Consider the following 24,864-nt stretch of genomic DNA (forward strand, 5'->3'; position numbering starts at 1 on the left):
AATGATATACAGTGCTGACCCTCAATGACATACACTGCTGGCCCTCAATGATATACACTGCTGGCCCTCAATGACATACACTGCTGACCCTCAGTGACATACAGTGCTGACCCTCAGTGATATACACTGCTGGCCCTCAATGACATACACTGCTGGCCCTCAATGATATACAGTGCTGACCCTCAGTGATATACACTGCTGGCCCTCAATGATATACACTGCTGGCCCTCAATGACATACACTGCTGGCCCTCAATGACATACACTGCTGGCCCTCAATGACATACAGTGCTGGCCCTCAATGATATACAGTGCTGGCCCTCAATGATATACAGTGCTGGCCCTCAATGATATACACTGCTGGCCCTCAATGATATACAGTGCTGACCCTCAATGATATCCATATGCCTCCACATGCCTATCCCTGTCCCTGAACACCAGTTGAGCCACCCCGTACAATAAAAAAAGCTGAATAGCTTGTACATAACAGGATCATACAAATTCATCATTATTATATTGCATTGGTTCGTGTAGACTCTATACAGCCTTCCTCTTCTTCTTCGCCCTCCCTCTTCACCCTGTGAACAGTGACCAGGGCGTCACACAGGCCGGTTCATCACATTCATCCAGGTCTGTCAGCTGTGCGTCTAAGGTCTGTTGTTTTTTTCTGCAAATGGTTTCCCGCCTTCCTTTCTGACAGTCCACTCACATTTCCATTTTTTCCCTGAAGAAAAAGACAAGCACAGACAGACTGTGGCATGGCACTAAATTCAGTTCAGAACCCTTGGCGCAAAACCTTGCAGCAGATGGAAGAAATAAATGGCCCTTGTCAGGCATGGCTGAAGATGCCGGGCTGTCTTGTCGACAGCTCTTGTGATTTTTGCTGCCAGACATCGCTTAAATCGCTCTCCAGAAAATACAATGCTCCACCAGCATCTGTCAGGGAAATGGGGCCTGTGGTGATTTTTGGCCATCCTTGTGACTTCGGCAGATGGTGAGTATGGAAGTGACCAGGTCTCTGTGTGTGTGTGTGTGTGTGTGTGTGTGTGTGTGTGTGTGTGAGTTGTTAAGTTCCAGACACAGACAGACCGACAGACAGTGGCACAGAAAGAGAGGGAGGGAGAGAGAGAGAAGAAAATAAAGCAGCCAGTAAAAAGGAAACAACTCAAATAGACTTTCCACCTCGAACAACACAGCCTTCACCTTCAGAGTGAAACTGAACTCTACAACGGCCATCTTTTGTTTTAAACAATGCACAACGTCACAGAAAATCGTACATTCACAGCATAATAGAAAATCTTACATTCACAGCATAATAGAAAATCTTACATTCACAGCATAATAGAAAATCTTACATTCACAGCATAATAGAAAATCTTACATTCACAGCATAATAGAAAATCTTACATGTAGCCCTAGGCTGGAATCTGACGATCAACACAAATATAGCTGACAAAAATGATAAAGAAAGGCACTGTCAATGAGACTGGGCTGTAAACACGATGTCTGAACATGAGCACATTGACAGTTGGAGATGCCAGCCCTGTGTAAATTAACCGTCAGCCTCAGACAAAAGAAAAGCGGAAATGTTTGAAATCTTCACTGTTGTCTGTTGAAAGACAGTAGGTTCAACTTGTCAGTTACCAACCAAGGGAGTTAACGATCATTAATGTCAGCCATATAAACGACCAAATTCTAATTCAGGTCATCATTTCTGATTCCTCGTTGTGGACATTTTGTCTGAATGGAGAAAAGAACACGCTGTGTGATACAGTGTTAAAGAAAAGAACACGCTGTGTGATACAGTGTTAAAGAAAAGAACACGCTGTGTGATACAGTGTCAAAAAAAAGAACACGCTGTGTGATACAGTGTCAAAAAAAAAAGAACACGCTGTGTGATACAGTGTTAAAGAAAAGAACACGCTGTGTGATACAGTGTTAAAGAAAAGAACACGCTGTGTTATACAGTGTCAAAAAAAAGAACACGCTGTGTGATACAGTGTCAAAGAAAAGAACACGCTGTGTGATACAGTGTCAAAGAAAAGAACACGCTGTGTAATACAGTGTCAAAGAAAAGAACACGCTGTGTGATACAGTGTCAGAGAAAAGAACACGCTGTGTGATACAGTGTTAAAGAAAAGAACACGCTGTGTGATACAGTGTCAAAAAAAAGAACACGCTGTGTGATACCGTGTTAAAGAAAAGAACACGCTGTGTGATACAGTGTTAAAGAAAAGAACACGCTGTGTAATACAGTGTTAAAGAAAAGAACACGCTGTGTGATACAGTGTCAAATAAAAGAACACGCTGTGTGATACAGTGTTAAAGAAAAGAACACGCTGTGTGATACAGTGTCAAAGAAAAGAACACGCTGTGTAATACAGTGTCAAAGAAAAGAACACGCTGTGTAATACAGTGTTAAAGAAAAGAACACGCTGTGTGATACAGTGTCAGAGAAAAGAACACGCTGTGTAATACAGTGTCAGAGAAAAGAACACGCTGTGTGATACAGTGTCAGAGAAAAGAACACGCTGTGTGATACAGTGTCAAAAAAAAAAGAACACGCTGTGTGATACAGTGTCAAAGAAAAGAACACGCTGTGTGATACAGTGTCAAAGAAAAGAACACGCTGTGTAATACAGTGTCAAAGAAAAGAACATGCTGTGTGATACAGTGTCAGAGAAAAGAACACGCTGTGTGATACAGTGTTAAAGAAAAGAACACGCTGTGTGATACAGTGTCAAAAAAAAGAACACGCTGTGTGATACCGTGTTAAAGAAAAGAACACGCTGTGTAATACAGTGTTAAAGAAAAGAACACGCTGTGTGATACAGTGTCAAATAAAAGAACACGCTGTGTGATACAGTGTTAAAGAAAAGAACACGCTGTGTGATACAGTGTCAGAGAAAAGAACACGCTGTGTGATACAGTGTTAAAGAAAAGAACACGCTGTGTGATACAGTGTCAGAGAAAAGAACACGCTGTGTAATACAGTGTCAGAGAAAAGAACACGCTGTGTGATACAGTGTCAGAGAAAAGAACACGCTGTGTGATACAGTGTCAAAGAAAAGAACACGCTGTGTGATACAGTGTTAAAGAAAAGAACACGCTGTGTAATACAGTGTCAGAGAAAAGAACACGCTATGTAATACAGTGTCAAAGAAAAGAACACGCTGTGTAATACAGTGTCAAAGAAAAGAACACGCTGTGTGATACAGTGTTAAAGAAAAGAACACGCTGTGTAATACAGTGTCAGAGAAAAGAACACGCTGTGTCATACAGTGTTAAAGAAAAGAACACGCTGTGTAATACAGTGTCAAAGAAAAGAACACGCTGTGTGATACAGTGTCAAAGAAAAGAACACGCTGTGTGATACAGTGTCAAAGAAAAGAACACGCTGTGTAATACAGTGTCAAAGAAAAGAACACGCTGTGTAATAGTGTCAAAGAAAAGAACACGCTGTGTGATACAGTGTCAAAGAAAAGAACACGCTGTGTAATACAGTGTCAAAGAAAAGAACACGCTGTGTGATACAGTGTCAAAGAAAAGAACACGCTGTGTGATACAGTGTCAAAGAAAAGAACACGCTGTGTGATACAGTGTCAAAGAAAAGAACACGCTGTGTGATACAGTGTCAAAGAAAAGAACAAAGAGACAGGAGACAGAGCAACAACAACAACCCATCATCGGAATGGACAGGTGTCAACAACCCGTCATTATTATGGACAGGTGTCAACAACCCGTCATTATAATGGACAGGTGTCAACAACCCGTCATTATAATGGACAGGTGTAAACAAACCACCATTATAATGGACAGGTGTCAACAACCCGTCATTATAATGGACAGGTGTCAACAACCCGTCATTATTATGGACAGGTGTCAACAACCCGTCATTATAATGGACAGGTGTCAACAACCCACCATTAGAATGGACAGGTGTCAACAACCCGTCATTATAATGGACAGGTGTCAACAACCCGCCATTATAATGGACAGGTGTCAACAAACCACCATTATAATGGACAGGTGTCAACAACCCGTCATTATAATGGACAGGTGTCAACAACCCACCATTAGAATGGACAGGTGTCGACAACCCGTCATTATAATGGACAGGTGTCAACAACCCACCATTAGAATGGACAGGTGTCAACAACCCGTCATCGGAATGGACAGGTGTCAACAACCCACCATTAGAATGGACAGGTGTCAACAACCCGTCATTATCATGGACAGGTGTCAACAGCCCACCATTAGAATGGACAGGTGTCAACAACCCGTCATCGGAATGGACAGGTGTCAACAACCCGTCATTATAATGGACAGATGTCAACAACCCTTCATTAGAATGGAAAGATGTCAACAACCCGTCATTATAATGGACAGGTGTCAACAGCTCACCATTAGAATGGACAGGTGTCAACAACCCGTCATTATAATGGACAGGTGTCAACAGCTAACCATTAGAATGGACAGGTGTCAACAACGCGTCATCGGAATGGACAGGTGTCAACAACCCACCATTAGAATGGACAGGTGTCAACAACCCGTCATTATAATGGACAGGTGTCAACAGCCCACCATTAGAATGGACAGGTGTCAACAACCCGTCATCGGAATGGACAGGTGTCAACAACCCGTCATTATAATGGACAGATGTCAACAACCCTTCATTAGAATGGAAAGATGTCAACAACCCGTCATTATAATGGACAGGTGTCAACAGCTCACCATTAGAATGGACAGGTGTCAACAACCCGTCATTATAATGGACAGGTGTCAACAGCTAACCATTAGAATGGACAGGTGTCAACAACGCGTCATCGGAATGGACAGGTATCAACAACCCACCATTAGAATGGACAGGTGTCAACAACCCACCATTAGAATGGACAGGTGTCAACAACCCGTCATTAGAATGGACAGGTGTCAACAACCCATCATTAGAATGGACAGGTGTCAACAACCCGTCATTATAATGGACAGGTGTCAACAACCCGTCATTATAATGGACAGGTGTCAACAAACCACCATTAGAATGGACAGGTGTCAACAACCCGTCATTATAATGGACAGGTGTCAACAGCCCACCATTAGAATGGACAGGTGTCAACAACCCGTCATTATAATGGAAAGATGTCAACAACCCGTCATTATAATGGACAGGTGTCAACAGCTCACCATTAAAATGGACAGGTGTCAACAACCCGTCATTATAATGGACAGGTGTCAACAACCCACCATTAGAATGGACAGGTGTCAACAACCCGTCATCGGAATGGACAGGTGTCAACAACCCACCATTAGAATGGACAGGTGTCAACAACCCGTCATTATAATGGACAGGTGTCAACAGCCCACCATTAGAATGGACAGGTGTCAACAACCCGTCATCGGAATGGACAGGTGTCAACAACCCGTCATTATAATGGACAGATGTCAACAACCCTTCATTAGAATGGAAAGATGTCAACAACCCGTCATTATAATGGACAGGTGTCAACAACCCGTCATTATAATGGACAGGTGTCAACAGCTAACCATTAGAATGGACAGGTGTCAACAACCCGTCATCGGAATGGACAGGTGTCAACAACCCACCATTAGAATGGACAGGTGTCAACAACCCGTCATCGGAATGGACAGGTGTCAACAACCCACCATTAGAATGGACAGGTGTCAACAACCCGTCATTATAATGGACAGGTGTAGTCTTGTGGACCGCCCCGTGTCACGCACTGTAGCTATCAGTGAAGTAAACCAGGCCCCTGCGGTGTGTTTCCAGGAGATGGGAACAGCATTGTATCAGACGTACTGGACCAGGCGCGTTAATCAGGAATTTTGTTGTGAAAATTCGCATTGTATCATTTGATTACCTGAAATTTGTTGTTGTTGTTGTTGTTGTTGTTTTGTTCCCATGTTTGTTTTCCTTTGTATTTGTGTGTATGCACTGGAAATATGTCAGTGTGTGTGTGTGTGTGTGTGTGTGTGTGTGTGTGTGTGTGTGTGTGTGTGTGTGTGTGTGTGTGTGTGTGTGCTTTAGTTTATTTCTGGCCTTGCAAACGCTAATCGGAAAGATATTACCGATTTAGATGTTCCCATAACGAAGCGAATAATGATTATTTCCGTTGAGATCGGTTTCCTCTCTCTCTCTCTCTCTCTCTCTCTCTCTCTGTGTCTCTCTCCTTCCATCCATTCCTCTCATTTATCCAAGACTCTCTCGTACTCTTTCGCTCCCCCCCCCCCACTCCTTCTCTTTCCCTCTCTTCCCCCTTCTCTCGGTCTTATCTTCCCTCTCTCCCTCCGTTCTCTCTCTCTCTCTGTCCGTCTTTTTCTCTCTCCCTCCGTTCTCTCTCTCTCTCTGTCCGTCTTTCCCTCTCTCCCTCCGTTCTCTCTCTCTCTCTCTCTCTCTCTCTATCCGTCTTTCCCTCTCTCCCTCTGTTCCTCTCTGTCCGTCTTTCCCTCTCTCCCTCCGTTCTCTCTCTCTCTGTCCGTCTCTCTCTCTCTCTCTCTCTCTCTCTCTCTCTCTCTCTCTCTCTCTCACTCTGTCCGTCTTTTTCTCTCTCCTTCCGTTTCTCTCTCTCTCTGTCCGTCTTTCCCTCTCTCCCTCCGTTCTCTCTCTGTCCGTCTTTCTCTCTCTCCCTCTCTCTCTCTGTCCGTCTTTCTCTCTCCCCCTCTGTTCCTCTCTCTGTCCGTCTTTCTTTATTTCCCTCCGTTCTCTCTCTCTCTGTCCGTCTTTCCCTCTCTCCCTCCGTTCTCTCTCTCTCTGTCCGTCTTTCCCTCTCTCCCTCTCTCTCTCTGTCCGTCTTTCTCTCTCCCCCTCTGTTCCTCTCTCTGTCCGTCTTTCTTTATTTCCCTCCGTTCTTTCTCTGTCTGTCCGTCTTTCCCTCTCTCCCACTGTTCCTCTCTCTGTCCGTCTTTCTTTATCTCCCTCCGTTCCTCTCTCTCTCTGTCCGTCTTTCCCTCTCTCCCTCTCTCTCTCCGTCTTTCTTTATCTCCCTCCGTTCCTCTCTCTCTGTCCGTCTTTCCCTCTCTCCCTCCTTTTTTTTATATGTTCAACAGCAACTGATGAGACATTCTGATTTCAGTGTGGCGGGGGAGAGGCGGGGTACATGTCCTGATTTAGCGGATTAAAAAATATAGGAAAAGAGAACACCCACCAGCAACCTTTTAATTATGTCTGGTTTGTTTGTTTTGTGTGGTTTTTAGTTTTTTTCAGAGTGCCCTTGTTGTTTTTTTAATGAAGGAAATGGCCGCCAATCGCCACCTGCTTGTCAAACGTCTGGGAGAATTATCCCCCCTTAGCGTGGCGTGGTCTAAATGATGGCGATGAAATGTCTATCGCCGATCGTCGGTCTACGCCGCTAGCTCCGTGACTAAACGTCAGCATCACGCAATCTGGACATCGGTGCCACAGTGCAGAAAACACTTGACTATCGCTATCCTTTTTTCTTTTCTTTTTCTTTTTCATACTTTTTCTTCTTTTTTTTGCCGCGGGTTGGAGCTATTGTGGTTGGGGGGAGGAGGGGCCTGAAAGACAGGGCTGATGCAGTTAGATACCAAGTCATGGGGAAGGATTAGGTGACTACTTCACGTGTGTGTGGTGTGAGTGGGTGGATGTGTGTGTGTGTGTGTGTGTGTGTGTGTGTGTGTGTAAAAGTTTGTTTCTTTGTTTGGTTTTTGGTTAAAGAATAATAGAAAAACCGACAGCTCCCCGCCCACCCCAAAAGAGAAACTCTTTAGATCAATGGAGAAAGTCTATAAAAACTGTGGGTTGTAAAATAAGACTCGCTTTTGATAAAAGTTATCCAACGTTTCAGATTTATAGCCTCAAACGGACACATATCATTATCTAGACAGACCTATAGTCTGAAACTGAGGATACCTTTCATCTAGACAGGCCTATGGTCTGAAACGTTGGACCTGTAATCAATATCAGCAAAAGTGAGTTATCGGGCATCAACGCCTCCGATACAGAAAATTGTTGCCTACACGACGGGGAAAACATGATGGAGGAAAAAAAGCTACAGAAAAAAGGAAAGAATCCCATGTGAACGTGGGAGTTGCAACAAACGCAGAAAATGTGTGTGAATGTGTGTGTGTGTGTGTGTGTGTGTGTGTGTGTGTGTGTGTGTGTGTGTGTGTCCCAGAATTTGGGACAGTTTGCTTTCTGGATGACAGCGGTGATGACAATTCCGCGAGAGGAATCCGTTTGGGTTTAGGACCACTTGACAAGGCTGTACCTTCATAAAATATTCCGGCATTAAGCAGGCTGAGAGATACTAACACCCGCAGTGTTGATCACAGCCGTCAGGTGGATGGCCCTCAACTGTGTGGTCCCAGTCTTCCCATGGAGCCCACAGCACACTCAGCTCGGGCCAGGAGCCGGCCACGGGCCCACACTCAGTGTCCCCCCTGTCGTCAATCTGCCACACAGACCACTTTTCCAGGGCGGCTGGTGACTGGTGATGCACGTGAAGGTGTTCATGATTATTGTTTGATCAACTGTGGGTTCAATAAATGGACATATCTGACACCTTGTTTAGTCTTTTAAGATGCTCTGTTCACACAGACTGCGGATTAACCGCTGTTATCTGGTTTAAACAGTAGTTTGTTTGAAAACGTCACGACACAGCTTTAATGAACCTGGCATGACTGCAGTCAAGTCTGATGTTAGGTCCTGTTAACCCACCCTGTTTTCCACGGTCAGTCTGTTTGTACAATCAACATGGTTTGGTTGTTTGTACAACGAACATGGTTTGGTTGTTTGTCCAATGAACATGGTTTGGTTGTTTGTCCAATGAACATGGTTTGGTTGTTTGTCCAATGAACATGGTTTGGTTGTTTCTCCAATGAACATGGTTTGGTTGTTTCTCCAATGAACATGGTTTGGTTGTTTGTCCAATGAACATGGTTTAGTTGTCTGTACAACGAACGTGGTTTGGTTGTCTGTAAACATGTCTGTAAAAATGGCCATTCGCTGTGTGGAAATTACCGAACTATTGCAATCCATACACAAAATATGGCTTTAAAGTTTTTTCGTGTGCATTATTGTTACCACGAGAGAGGAGTCAGAGCCTTTCATCAGTCATACACTGACCAAATGGTGAAGGTGACGGGAGATAAAGGTACGTGACGCTGATGTGACACGATCCAGTGACATGACACGTGACATCCATGACACATGACAGCCATGACACATTACACGGCACATGACAGCCATGGCACATGACACGGCACATGACAGCCATGACACATGACATGACACATGGCAGTGACTGCTGCCCGTCAGACGAGGAGAGGTGTGCCGCAGTGTGCAGCGCCGTGCCTGCATTGACTCTTCCTGCCATCGCGCGTGCGCTCGCGCGCGCGCGTGTGTGTGTGTGTGTGTGTGTGTGTGTGTGTGTGCTATAGCAGTTTGTATCTGTCATTTTTTACGTTTGCTTTTTTTTCTTACTTTGTAAAAAAGAAAAAAAAAGATATATTCCCCAGCGATTCCACAGTCTTCGTCTTCTTCAGAGCTCGACCAAACTGAAAATTGAAGGCCATGTCTGGCGTTGGGCATTGTGTTGTGATGGGAAGTGGTACTGTGCAACAACAATGTCATCTCTCCTTCCTCATCACGGGGCAACACTTATCTCCCTTCCTCTCGCCATCAATACACCCCTCCCCAATGGTACCCCCCCATTGTCCATCCACCCCCAGCACTCGGCCAGGTAAAAACGCGGACAACGTTCCGCGGACGCGGGGCATAAAAGATGAATGACAGGCAATGAGAGATGGACGACGAGTGCCGAAAACCCCCTAACAAACGAAATGTGCGTCGATAAAACTCTGAACGATCGCTCCGCGCACACCGTAGAGAGTCACAAAGACTCCAGCATCATCAGCCATAAAAAGCCGTGATGTCGCAGAAGCTGTACGGATGGTGTAAACATCTGGCACGGTACGATCAGATGCCAAGAAAAAAAAATCAAACTATAAAAATCAGGGGCTGTAAAGAAAAAACAAAAACAAAACAAAAGAAAAAACAGACGGGTTGCGAAGAGTGATTTTTTTTCACCAAGGACTTACCCCGATGAATAGCGGTACGCGATCTCTGTCTCTTTCCTTCTGTTTGTCTCTTTCACAGACAGAGAGACAGACACAGAGAGAGAAAGACTGGGAGAGAGAGAGCAAGCTCACGCGAACACAATCGTGTGCATAGACGTGCACATTTTATTTTTCACGTCCTCACAGACAGAAGAGCGACACACTGACAGACAGAGCGAGACACAGAGAGACAGACATGGAGAGACAGACAGAGCGAGACATCGAGTGACAGGGAGAGACAGAGAGAGCAAGACACTGAGTGACAGGGAGAGACAGACAGAGCGAGACACGGAGAGACAGACACGGAGAGACAGACACAGAGAGACAGAGAGAGAAAGACATGGAGTGATAAAGAGAGACAGACAGAACGAGACAGAGAGAGACAGACAGACCGAGACATAGAGAGACAGACAGAGCGAAACATGGACAGACAGACAGAACGAGACATAGAGAGACAGACAGACCGAGACAGAGAGAGACAGACAGACCGAGACATGGAGAGACAGACAGAGCGAGACAGAGAGAGACAGACAGAGCGAGACAGAGAGAGACAGACAGACCGAGACATGGAGAGACAGACAGAGCGAGACAGAGAGAGACAGACAGAGCGAGACATAGAGAGACAGACAGGGCGAGACATAGAGAGACAGACAGGGCGAGACATAGAGAGACAGACAGAGCGAGACATAGAGAGACAGACAGGGCGAGACATGGAGAGACAGACAGGGCGAGACAGAGAGAGACAGACAGAGAGAGACATAGAGAGACAGAGTGAGACATAGAGAGACAGACAGAGTGAGACATGGAGAGACAGACAGAGCGAGACATGGAGAGACAGAGTGAGAGAGACACAGAGAGACAGACAGAGCGAGACATAGAGAGACAGACAGAGTGAGACATGGAGAGACAGACAGAGCGAGACATGGAGAAACAGACAGAGCGAGACAGAGAGAGACAAAGCGAGACATGGAGAGACAGACAGAGTGAGACATGGAGAGACAGACAGACCGAAACATGGAGAGACAGACAGAGCGAGACAGAGAGAGACAAAGCGAGACATGGAGAGACAGACAGAGTGAGACATGGAGAAACAGACAGAGCGAGACACAGAGAGACAGACAGAGCGAGACATAGAGAGACAGACAGAGCGAGACATGGAGAAACAGACAGAGCGAGACACAGAGAGACAGACAGACCGAGACATAGAGAGACAGACAGAGCGAGACATGGAGAAACAGACAGAGCGAAACATGGAGAGACAGACAGAGCGAGACATGGAGAGACAGACAGACCGAGACATAGAGACAAAGCAAGACATGGAGAGACAGACAAAGCGAGACATGGAGAGACAGACAGACCGAGACATAGAGAGACAGACAGAGCGAGACATAGAGAGACAGACAGAGCGAGACATGGAGAAACAGACAGAGCGAAACATGGAGAGACAGACAGAGTAAGACATGGAGAGACAGACAGACCGAGACATAGAGACAAAGCAAGACATGGAGAGACAGACAAAGCGAGACATGGAGAGACAGACAGAGTGAGACATGGAGAGACAGACAGAGTGAAACATGGAGAAACAGACAGAGCTAGACACAGAGAGACAGACAGAGCGACACAACAAAGAGACAGACAGAGCGAGACATAGAGAGACAGACAGGGCGAGACATGGAGAGACAGACAGGGCGAGACAACAAAGAGACAGACAGAGCGAGACACAGAGAGAGAGACAGAGCGAGACAACAAAGAGACAGACAGCGAAACACAGAGAGACAGACAGAGCGAAACACAGAGAGACAGACAGAGCGAGACAAAAAGAGACAGACAGAGCGAGACAACAAAGAGACAGACAGAGCGAGACACAGAGAGACAGACAGAGCGAGACAACAAAGAGACAGACAGAGCGAGACACAGAGAGAGAGACAGAGCGAGACAACAAAGAGACAGACAGAGCGAGACAACAAAGAGACAGACAGAGCGAGACACAGAGAGAGAGACAGAGCGAGACAACAAAGAGACAGACAGCGAAACACAGAGAGACAGACAGAGCGAGACAGAGAGAGAGAGACAGAGCGAGACAACAAAGAGACAGACAGAGCGAGACACAGAGAGACAGACAGAGCGAGACAACAAAGAGACAGACAGAGCGAGACACAGAGAAACAGGTAAAGCTGTTTTTCTTCTTCTTTTCTTTTTTTGGGGGGGTGGGTGGGGTCGGGGATTGACGAAATGTTAGCGGTTAGATCTCACTGTGTCAAGGGCTGGACATAGGAAGGCGGGGCCCAGCTGTCTCCTTCCGCCGTTCGAACCTTCCTCAGTGGAGTCTGGTGCACTTTCGCCCCCGAGTAGAATGAGGAAAACCGGAGTAAAACGCCTTTCGCAAGGACTCACACCATGCCAACACGGGCCTCGAACCCTCATCATTGCTGAACACTGGATCACGAGTCCACCGCTTGACCGCTACAGCCACTGCGCCTGCTTGATTTAGAACAACAAAAAATGTATGCCATGATGAAACAGATGGGCACCGCCATTCCCTTCTCAAAGACCTCTGTTCTCTTCTGAAACAGTGTGATTCACAAACTCCTCTTTCAACCGTCACAGCATTGAACATGCACAGCAGCAATTGAAACATTTCCTCGAAAACAGCCATTCCTAGGGCTGGAAATGTCTTTCCAAATGCAACTGGCAATATTAGAACATGACTGTAATATTGAGGCATGCATTAAAGTATTTGAAATTCTGATCTTCTGGGCAGAAGGAAAAAAGGTGAAAGTGATACTTTTGTGATGTTCTGAGAACAAGAGATGTTTAATTTTATTCATCAGAAAAAGAAACAAGTAAAGAAATAAAGAAAAGACATGGTGGATCACACCAAACCATGATTAACACACACACACACACACACACACACACACACACCCACATACACACACACACACACACAAACACACACACACACATAAACGACAGTCAACAACTCATTTCTGTTTTTCTGTTGTTGTTTTTCACTGCGCCAGAATTGTTTTCTTGTAAACTATGACAAAAAGATAAATACATATATAAATGATTACCCGTTTCTCCAGTTCTTCAGACGCAAGGGACAGCTAAAGACAGCGAGGAATTTCTAAAAGGACATCACCACTCGGCCATTCTTGTCGACGTCAACTCAAAATGTTATGGGAACGAAGAATTACACTTTTTGACTCACTTGTGTAAACAAAGTGAGTCTGTTTTAACCCGGTGTTCGGTTGTCTGTGTGTGTGTGTGTGTGTGTCTTTGTGTCCGTGGTAAACTTTAACATTGACATTTTCTCTGCAAATACTTTGTCAGTTGACACCCAATTTGGCATAAAAATAGGAAAAGTTCAGTTCTTTCCAGTCATCTTGTTCAAAACAATATTGCACCTCTGGGATGGGCACACAAAATTTTTTTTTAAAAGCCAAATTATATGCAAACTGAATTTACTGTTATATTTTTTTATTTTTTTATTCTATAAACTTGGCACTTTGATCTGATATTCTGACACAACAACAAGAGAAGTCATTTTTATCATTTTTTGTTCAAACAGGAACTTCTTTTGCTAAGCATGGAAGTTATATTTATTTTGCATGTCTTTAGTGCAGATAGTAAAAAAAAAAAGGGAAATTAATCTGTAATTAATGCTAGGGGGCTTAATTTGCTTTAAACTGATCTTTCTCATCTTAAACATTACATTCTGAAATAATACTCAATGCATAAAAAGCTTATGTGTTTTACTCTCAGTGTACAGGGCTTTCACTATGTTCATTCGCCCAAGTGGTCTTTTTCGGAAAATACTAAAATCAATACGACGAGTGGTCTTTATAGATATATTGGCTGAGCCCTGAAGGTCATGGGCAAAAATCAATTGCGTACACATATTTATACATATTCAAAGCGCGTGCTCATATTCTTCGCGAACGCGATCGACGCCATTTTGTTTCAAGTTGTTATGCCCGTTCGATCCCATATTCAATGGACAATACACGATAACATGTGATGGAAATTTGGAGAAGGAGACCGTTAAATATTTATTCTGAAAAAGATTTGTGAACGCCTCATGACTTACTGGATTATGCCCTAAACTGCCATAAAAATATCTACAGAATCAGTCGGAATTCACGGTTTAAAATAATAAACCATAAGAGTTAAAGAGTTAATACCCTTGAACTGATGAAACGTAAAAATTTCCAGTCTTGACTTTTCACAAAATGAAGTCCTTTTCACTTCATACGACGTTTAGAAGTACTTGTACATGGCTCTACATGTTATTAGTTTAACAAAATACTCAATTTTCATATCAACTTTAAAACTATAAAACTAGAATGAACATAAAAGAGAAAATTTAATTGAATCGATCATGTCAACCGGGTGTAACTAAACTTGTACACCTATCTAGATCAAGAGAAAACGGCTAAATGTTGCAGTGTGATTGCGGCGACAGCCACGTCTCCTTTACCGCGGACTTAAAAAGAATAAAAAGAATTTTTTATTGCCCTTAAAGATTTTTTGAATGCCCAAGATACACCAGAATAATATGATTTAAACAGCGTTCTCGCTGCGAATACCGCAATTGATTTATCGCCCTTTAAAAAAAGTATGTTCAAATATTAAATTTTAGAACGTCAGTTAAGGAGCCATGATAGTGTAATGGGTAAGACAGTTTCTTCTCACGCGAACACGCGGGGTTCGAATTCTTTTAACCCGAAGCTTTATAATAACAAATACAGAACACATTTTAACGATTAGATTTTTTTTAAAGTGTATCACAAATGAGGCTTGAAGGCCTTGCCTCTTTTTTTTTTTTTTTTTTTTTTTTTTTTGCATCTTCACTTTAAAACAAAAACTTGTGACGGGTGAACCAATTCGGAAAACGTCTCAGCACCAATAACTGGTCATCACATCACCAAACACAATAACTGGCACAGTCATCAAAATGGATATTTTATCTTTAAGATCTGATATAGATGGATATTTTATTTTCAAGACCTGATAAAGACTTTAAGACCTGGACGACTGGGACTGGATGCCAGACAGACTGACGTGCTATCGCAGCATGAAGAGCTGGTATCTGACTGTCCCTCTGGTGTATCTTAGGAAGCTGTAACAGCCAAAAATGGTGTGTAGGAAAAAAGAAAACATTATTGTCGGGATCTTCATGAAGTATGCCAGCACTTCCACCGTGCTTTTTCCCCTTTTCCTCAGAAATGGAAGGGCGATAATGTGTCTGGAAATGTATCATTGACTTTTGTCTTGCTTCCCTACTTTGTTCTAACATTTATTCTTTGCCGTTTTTTACTCTCTGTCTGTGCCTCTGTATGTCTCTGTGTCTCTGTCTGTCTGTCTCTCTGTCTCTGTCTGTGCCTCTGCATGTTTCTCTGTCTCTGTCTGTCTGTCTCTGTCTGTGCCTCTGTATGTCTCTGTGTCTCTGTCTGTCTGTCTGTCTCTCTCTCTGTCTGTGTCTCTGTATGTCTCTCTGTCTCTGTCTGTCTGTCTCTGTGTGTGTGTGTGTCTCTGTCCGTGTCTCTGTCCGTGTCTCTGTCCGTGTCTCTGTATGTCTCTCTGTCTCTATCTGTCTGTCTCTCTCTGTCTCTCTGTCTCTCCGTCTCTGTATATCTGTCTGTCTGTCTCTCTTTGTCCCTGTCTTTGTCTCTGTATATCTCTCTGTCTCTGTTTCTCTGTCTGTGTCTCTGTATGTCTATGTCTCTGTCTGTCTGTGTGTGTGTGTGTCTCTGTCTATGCCTCTGTATGTCTGTCTCTGTCTGTCTGTCTGTCTCTCTGTCTCGGTCTCTCTCTCTGCCCCCCTTTCGATAGATAGATAAGCAGGTGGGTATATAGACAGACAGATAGGTAGGTAATAGATTGATAGACATAAAGATAGACAGACAGACAGTCAGACGGACAGATAGATAGATAGACAAATAGATAGGCAGACAGACAGACAGACAGATAGATAGATAGATAGACAATATATAGCTGCTCTTGGAATTGTGGTGCAAAAACAATGTTCAAATAATCAAAACGTTTATTTAGCTTTGTTGGATTTTCATAAGGCAATCAATTCTACTTACTAAAAACTATCAAACTGTATGAAAAACAAATTGTAAAAGTGCATTCGAAGTGCAGTTGACATCATGAAATGTGCTGTTAGATGTAATGCTCAGCAGACAGACTGTTCACTGCACAGCTGGAGTGAAAACAAGGCGATGTGTGCAACCTAGTGCACTTTTTGACTCACTTGTGTGAACAAAGTGAGTCTATGTTTTAACCCGGTGTTCGGTTGTCTCTGTGTGTGTGTGTGTGTGTGTGTGTGTGTGTGTGTGTGTGTGTAATTGTTTTGATCATCCATGAGGGTTTTGGGATTTAATTCTTGGCCGTACATTGTGGGTGCATTGTCACGCATGCTGTCACTAAACGAATGCTCATAACCGTTGATTTGCATTTCACTTCACGACTTTGTCACTAAACGAATGCTCATAACTGTTGATTTGCATTTCACTTGACTTTGTCACTAAACGAATGCTCATAACTGTTGATTTGCATTTCACTTGACGACTTTGTCACTGAACGAATGCTCATAACTGTTGATTTGCATTTCACTTGACGACTTTGTCACTAAACGAATGCTCATAACTGTTGATTTGCATTTCATTTGACGACTTTGTCACTAATGAATGCTCATGACTGTTGATTTGCATTTCACTTGACGACTTTGTCACTAAATGCTTATAACTGTTGATTTGCATTTCACTTGACGACTTTGTCACTAAATGCTTATAACTGTTGATTTGCATTTCACTTGACGATTTTGTCACTAAATGCTTATAACTGTTGATCTGCATTTCACTTGACGACTTTGTCAATGACGGATTAGGTCAAATCCCCCCAAACCCACATGGTGAATTTCATTCATAAACCAACCGACAAACAATGTGCTTTCTGACAAATTCTGTTTATCAGATCAAAAAGACGTTTTTTCATGATTCACACACAGGTAGACAAAGACAGGTTACCTAAGACAACAACGTGTAACTGAAACAACGTGTAAGCGACAATTATTTCAATGCATTTTTTTTTAAATGTGTGTGTGTGTGTGCGTGCGTGCGTGCGCGCGCGCGTGCGCGCGTGATTTTGACGGTGGTGCTGACTTACATTATTTAGTTTCCCATCAGTGTTTTGTATTATTTTTTTTTATTTTACTTGTTTTTCAGCCATGAGATGGATCAGTGGTCAAAAGACGACTTTTTTTTCGGAGGGTGTTTTCTTTTTCTTTTTTCTTTTTTTTCTTACATCAAAAATTGCCGCCGTCGTTGTTGTTGGTTTGAAAAGGTCAGCAGCTCCAGTCACGTCGCTCCTTCAGTGTCTTTACAACAGAAACTAGCTGTTTAGAACGGTGTGGGGAAATCGTCAGGCTGCTTCTCTTCACAGCCGTCCCTTCATCATGGCTTCCTTTCTGGTTCCACCTGGCAGCATCATTGGGGGAGGGGCAGGGGGAGGGGGTCGTCTTGTTCCCTCCAGTACGGTGGACACAGGTTTTCAGTCAGTGTGAACAAAATTACTGTCATTCAACGGCTGAACTTTGAGCGTCGCCTTGAGGATTGTCGCTTTTGTTGAACGTTAAACTGACACATGTGTTGAATATATTGCAGTGACCGACTTGAATTGACTGACACATGTGTTGAACATATTGCAGTGACTGACTTGAAGTGACTGACATGTGTGTGAGATCATTTCGGACTGATGATTACAAGTTTTATTCTGCATTGTTGCTGTTTTCATTGTGTGTTTTGTCTAGGTGTGTATTGTTGGGGGGGGGGGGGGGGGGAGGGGGGGATTGGGGCGAGGTGTTTGTTTCTGTTAAAAAAAATAAAAAAAAAAAAAATTATTTATTCCCTACCTCTACTTCATGCTTTACATTGGCTCCCAGTACAAGATAGAATGGCTTACAAAGCGGTATCTCTTGTTTCGAGTCCATTGAGGCTACTGGTCCAGGGTATCTTTCCGATCAAATCCATCTTTACACATCTTCACGCTGACCCCACTGTTCTGAAACACGCATGTTTAGGATCCGCGGTAAGCCCACGATGTCTCACAATCCCACGATTTCTCTCACTTTGAGAGAACTCACTTTGAGAGAACTCACTTTGAGAGAACTCACTTTGAGAGAAATCACTCTGAGAGAACTCACTTTGAGAGAACTCACTTTGAGAGAACTCACTTTGAGAGAAATCACTTTGAGAGAAATCACTTTGAGAGAACTCACTTTGAGAGAAATCACTTTGAGAGAACTCACTTTGAGAGAAATCGTGGGATTGCGAGAAATCGTGGAGGGGCGCAGTCTCAGAGAAAAATGGGAGAAAAAGAAAAGAGAAATGGGGGCCACGACAACGATGATCATGACAATGACAGTGGTGTCAGCAAAGACATCAACAGTAATGACACTGAAACACTACTATTTATTGTATTTCACAAAAGATGGATCTCTGCCGCGGCAATGCATCGACCTCAAATTCAACATCGGAAATATAGCAAACAACGAAGTTCAAGCAATGTGTGTAACTCAAAGAGAAATATAAAATGAAATGAAATAATATAATACAATACAATACAATACAATACAATATAATATAATATAATATAATACAATACAATACAATACAATACAATACAATACAATACAATATAATATAATATAATATAATATAATATAACTTGAACCGAATCTTTCTTGGATGTTGGGAATAACATCAAAATGATTCATCTTTCAACATAGATATAGCAAAAAAGTGTTTCGCATGCTTTACCCTCACGTAGGGCACGTGAAAACCGGACCATACAGTTCTGATGTCTGTTGTGATGCAACCTTTTCTGTCACATTTTGTTAGAATGTTCTTCATTTCTTGCTTGCTCATTTTTTGTTCATTTGTTTGTGCCAGCATCCTTTCGCATGCAAGACTGATTGAAAATAGCTTCCAAGTTTCATAGAAGACACTTAGAACATGATTTTTTTTAAACAGAGTGAAAGAAACCAGCCAAGTAAACACACACACACACACACACACACACACACACACACACACACACACACACACACACACACACTCACTCACTCACTGACACAAACATACATTCACACTTTTTTAAACCAGTACAATGCCATTACCTGCACCGTCTATTCTTGAAGTCTTCGCTGACGCCACTATCACGATCATCGTTGTCGTTTCCACCACTTATCGTTTCATTTTTTCTCTCTCTCATTTTTCTCTTAGACTTGCATTGGGAAAAGACAATAAACCAACTCCTTTCCCAATCTAACTTCCCGACAGCACAAACAGAGAGACACAGAAAAGTTCAGCAGCTCGGTTCTTTACTGACACATGAAACGAAATAAAGACATGACAAATCAAAGCGCACAAAAGTTTCCCCCCATCTAACTACAGCACAATTAATTCAGTTCCAATCCTTCATGTCGCAGAGTCACTGCAGCACCAGTCCAGCACACTAACACTACCAGAGTTCACCTGAGCGTAACTCCACCCAACATCTGAAGATTGAAGTCACTTGTAGACTCTAGGGTTAAGGTAGGATGGGGAGAGGGGGACAATGGAAAAGGGTACGTTGGGAATGTGGAGGAGGGGGAGTGAGCGTGAGGAAACTGGGGCAGGGAAACGCACTGTTCCAGCGTCGAACATGGGGCTCCCGTTGAAGGCAGTGGTACGAGGGAAAAGTCACAGGAAAAATCTGGAACAATGAGCTCCCAGTCTCGACTACACTTTTACAAGTTCACAAGCAAGAGTACTGGACTTAAAATATTTCCGATAAAACATCCCCCTAACCTTACAAACGCCCAATACCTAATTCTCCTTGAAGTCAACAAAAGTCACAAGCCACATCCCTAATTTAACACTACGAAGACAAATATACAACTCCCTCACCTGTCACCAGGTAGACACATAGGCACACCACTGGCCCAGAGTGAAAACACAGACCACACACAGAGGAAAAGGGGTGACAAGGAACACGCCCCACTACTTCTGTCAGACGGCACCCAGCAGCTCACTCGCTGGAACGGCCACCTGTCTCTAAAAGAGCTTGGCATCAAAAGCGAAGCTGATTCTGTCTTTCTAACCTACATTAATTTCTGAACTCGTTCAGAGGTCAAAAATGCTCAAGGAATAGGAACATACCACACACATATCCCAGAGATGCACGTACATACGCCCAGCGTTAAACTGAGTATATACACGAAGGAGAGAGGGTGGTGAAGGAGAGAGGAAGAGAGAGGGGGGAAAGAAGGGAGAAAGAAAGGGGGAAGGAGAAAAGAGGTGCACACAGAGATGGCCAACGAGCCGTGACATGCACACATTCTCCATCAGACCAATCGTTCGTCAATCTTTTCTTTTTCCCAGTCATCCTAACCATGCATGCTGCCGCTCCGTACAATGCACTAACAAAAATATCAACACATTCATCAATATCATCCATCATAACTCTTTTCGCTCTCTCCAAACACTCTTTAAATTCACACGAATTAATCTAATCCTTGAACATTTGCGCACTTTCCTCAGACCATACAATTTTTTCTCTCACGCCTTCAGTCGTAACTTCATTCTCTCCCCTTTCACTCCTCTCACTCCTCCAAGTCAACTCAACGGGAAAGTGCCAAGAATGTAGCCTATCTGCAACACGTAAGTCACATCTGTTAAACAATTCTTCTGAAACAATGAAATAATCAATCACGCTACACCCGTGCGACGACACATAAGTAAATTCACCTAAATCAAACATAAAACAAAAGTCAAGGAGAGATGATGCAAACTTATTAATAATCTTATCTTTAGAAGAACGAAACTCAAACTCATTTTCTTCATGACTATCTAAATAAGAACTATAACAGGACAGTCCTGGTGATGCTGACCTTATCGCCTGTCCTATGAAGGAGAGACAGAGAGAGAGAGAGAGAGAGAGAGAGAGAGAGAGAGAGAGAGAGAGAGAGAGAGAGAAGGAGAGAGAGGGGGGGGAGACAATGAAGGGGAGAGAGAGGGGAGAGAGAGAGAGAGTGAAGGAGAGAGAGAAGAGAGAGAATGAAGGAGAGAGAGAGGGAGAGAGAGAGAGAAAATGGAGACAGAGAGAGAAGAAAGAGAATGAAGGAGAGAGAGAGAGAAGGAGAGAGAGAAAAGAGAGAGAATGAAGGAGAGAGAGAGAGAGAAGGAGAGAGAGAGAGAATGAAGGAGAGACAGAGAGAGAAGGAGAGAGAGAGGGGGGAGACAATGAAGGGGAGAGAGAGGGGGAGAGAGAGAGTGAAGGAGAGAGGAGAGAGAGAATGAAGGAGAGAGAGAGGGAGAGAGAGAAAATGGAGACAGAGAGAGAGAGAAAGAAGGAGAGAGAGAAGGAGAGAGAGAGAGAAGGAGAGAGAGAGGGGGGAGACAATGAAGGGGAGAGAGAGGGGGAGAGAGAGAGAGAGAGTGAAAGAGAGAGAGAGAAGAGAGAGAATGAAGGAGAGAGAGAGAGAGAGAGAGAAAATGGAGACAGAGAGAGAGAGAGTGAAAGAGAGAGAGAGAGAGAGAGAGAGAGAGAGAGAGAGAGAGAGAATGAAGGAGAGAGGAGATGGGTACAAAGATAGAGAGAAAGAGAGGGGTGAGAGAGAGGAAGAGAAAGGAGAGCAGACAGAAGGAGATGGGGAGAGAAAGAAAACGAAAGGTGTTCACTCAGGTGGAAGGAAGGAACAGCACAATATGCCTTGCTGTATCCGCTGCTAAATGGTGCACGGAGCAGGATTATAGCATTCATATATATATATATATATATATATATATATATATATATATATATACACGATACAGAGAGAGAGAGACGGACAGAGATAGGCAGAGACAGAAACAGAGAGATACAGAGAGAGATTTATTCATTAAAACCGGGCCATTGCCCGCAATAAAAGGGTATGTGAATTAACAGTTCATAATTTAATGCAACATAAACTGCCTATAACATATGATAATTAAACCGAAACCAATAACTATGTGCTGATTAGAAGTAATCAAACAATTTATGAAGTAGCTATTTCTCTGAACTCAAAAGCCTTGTACAAGTACAGAAATAAATTACGTAAAGAGTAGCATCACTACTTGACAAGAATAACATCAACTTAAACAAACAGGGTTGTTTGCAGTATTTAGGTCGAATGAGTCTCTTTTTAACATTGCTCCGTGCTTCACAACAAAGGACAAAATGTACCTCTTCTTTTGCTTTCTTGCACAACGGACACAATAAATCAGATTTGTTATATGTTTCACACCTTTTAAACGATAAACAGCTAAATCAGCTATACAGAAACTAAATCTTGTTGTCATAAAACTTAGGTATCTGTCAATATTTAGCAACAGATAAGGTTCCACATTATGATGACTGGAGAATGTTCTATGAACACTGAACCTTTCACTCGTACCAATATGTGAATCACAAGTTTGCCATCGAATCAAGCGTTGACGTGAAGTATATATATAACTTAGACATTCCTGGCTTCACTGGCAATAGTTACCATTACATGCAACCAGAAAGCTGAGACGAGCGGTGAAAAATATTCCCCAGTATTTGTCAACATTAGAGTTAGAACACCATTATATAATAATTAATAATAACTATGGTATTTATATGGCGCAAAATCTTGATGAAATCAACTCTAAGCGCACGGAAAAAGTATAACCACAAGCACACACACATACAAACACGCACACACAACACACACACACACACACACACACACACACACACACATTTCAAAACCTCCTGTACGGCTAAACAAAACTGTCAAAAGAGAGGAAAAATAGAAAAAGAGTCATGTACAAATATTTACATCTCAGCTTCCCACACCGAGTACGTACAGGCTGCAGTGGGAGTAGTAGGGATCGTGGAGAGGACTATTAGGAAGAAGAAAAGAGGTGAGTTTTAAGAGCAGTCTTAAAATGATGATAAGACTGAATTTATGATAACCTGTTCAAAGAAGTTTCGTCAATATCCTTCCTTTCCTGACTCTGTTCTGATCAATAGCACACTGTTCGCAGTCTTGGTGTAATCCTAGACCAGTCTCTTTCCTTCCAACAGCACATTTCGAATATCTGTAAAGTTGCCTATTTGGAACTGCGTAGAATCAGCGCTATCCGCCACTATCTCTCAACCGATGCAACAAAGACACTTGTATGCTCTCTGGTTCTCTAAAGATTGGATTACTGCAACTCTCTTTTGGCCGGCCTTCACAAATATCTGTCAGACAGACTCCAACGAATTCAGAATAACGCTTCCAGACTCATTTGCAGAGCTTCTAAATTTGACCATGTTTCTCCTCTCCTTCAGTCTCTCCACTGGTTGCCTGTTTCTGATCGAACAGACTATAAGCTATCCACTCTGACCTTTTCTGCAGTCAACGGATCTGGCCCCAAGTATCTTTCTGAACTCCTCCATATCTATACCCCGTCTCGCCAGCTCCGTTCTTCCTCTGATACTCGACTTCTCAGGATACCTCACGTCAGAAGTAAGACCTATGGACACAGATCGTTTTCTTTTCAATCGCCAAAGACGTGGAACAAGCTCCCTGATAACCTCCGTCATTCTGATTCCATCGCATCTTTTAAACCTCGTCTCAAAACTCACCTTTTCCCTCAGCAATAAGTTCAAATGTGGCAGGTCCACTTCCTTTGCGTTAGCTGTGCTTGACTATGTGTGTATACATATGTATGTGTACATAACTACATGCATGTATATGAATGTGTATTGTGTGTGCATGCGTTTATGTAAGTTTGTGCCTGCCTATGTGTGCGTATGTGTTAGGGTAGCTGTTAGATACACATGTATGTTAAAATGTATGTATGCATGTGTGTGTGTGTGTGTGTGTGTGTGTGTGTGTGTGTGTGTGTGTGTGTGTAGTCACATTTTGGTGTGTGTGTATGTAACAGTGATGCAATGTTTTATGTTAACAAAAGCGTTTTTGTAAAGCACCTAGAGCAGATTTCTGGATAGTGTGCTATATAAGTATCCCTTATTACTATTATTAAGAGAAAGTAGGCAGTTGACGGACTGAGAGTGGAAGTTTGTTCCAGGAGAGTGGGCCAGAAACAGAGAAGGCACGTGGGCCAAAGGTACTGAGCTTTCCCGTGCACTACGTATCCCACCTCCCCAAATTTTTATCCAATGAAACGTTTGAAGTCCTGAGGCAGATGCATGCAAGTTATTTGATTGAATCTGTACTGAAAGCCACAACTGTCTCAGAAAACAAAACATCGTCAGCCAACAAAAGGATGAATAATTCGAAAGCACCAGGAATCAAAGTTTCTCCATGCCTCCCATTATTAACACCGCGTGACACTGGCTTATTCATGAAGACGGAGAATTATACCGAACCACATACATCGCCTTGTATAGCTCAGGCAGAACAAGTAATATAATCTGATAAGTGATCCACGGTTGAGTATGTTTGGGTTTTTTTCAGGGAGAGACAAAGAGACAGAGACAACGTGGACGAGAGAGAAAGAGAGAGACAGAGAGAGAGACAGACAGACAGACAGACAGACAGACAGAGAAAAAAGCGAAACGAGACGAACTGAAACAAAACGACCGTGAAAAACAAATGTACGTGCTGTTTACCACTCTACGCTGGGGGATAATAAAAAAGAAAATTATAACAAGCACATGGACACACACACACACACACACACACACACACACACACACACACTAATCACGGTCGCTCACA

The 24,864-nt window shown here is 43.2% G+C and overlaps 1 protein-coding gene across 1 annotated transcript in view; it reads right to left on the bottom strand.

Annotated features, from left to right (window-relative positions):
• LOC143301888 (small cardioactive peptides-like) overlaps positions 1 to 24,864 on the bottom strand; it is a 114,547-nt gene that overhangs the window by 88,655 nt on the left and 1,028 nt on the right. The gene's annotated exons all lie outside the window — the stretch shown is intronic.

This window comes from Babylonia areolata, chromosome 28 (genome assembly GCF_041734735.1).
Source record: "Babylonia areolata isolate BAREFJ2019XMU chromosome 28, ASM4173473v1, whole genome shotgun sequence".
NCBI classification, from domain to species: Eukaryota; Metazoa; Mollusca; class Gastropoda; order Neogastropoda; family Buccinidae; genus Babylonia; species Babylonia areolata.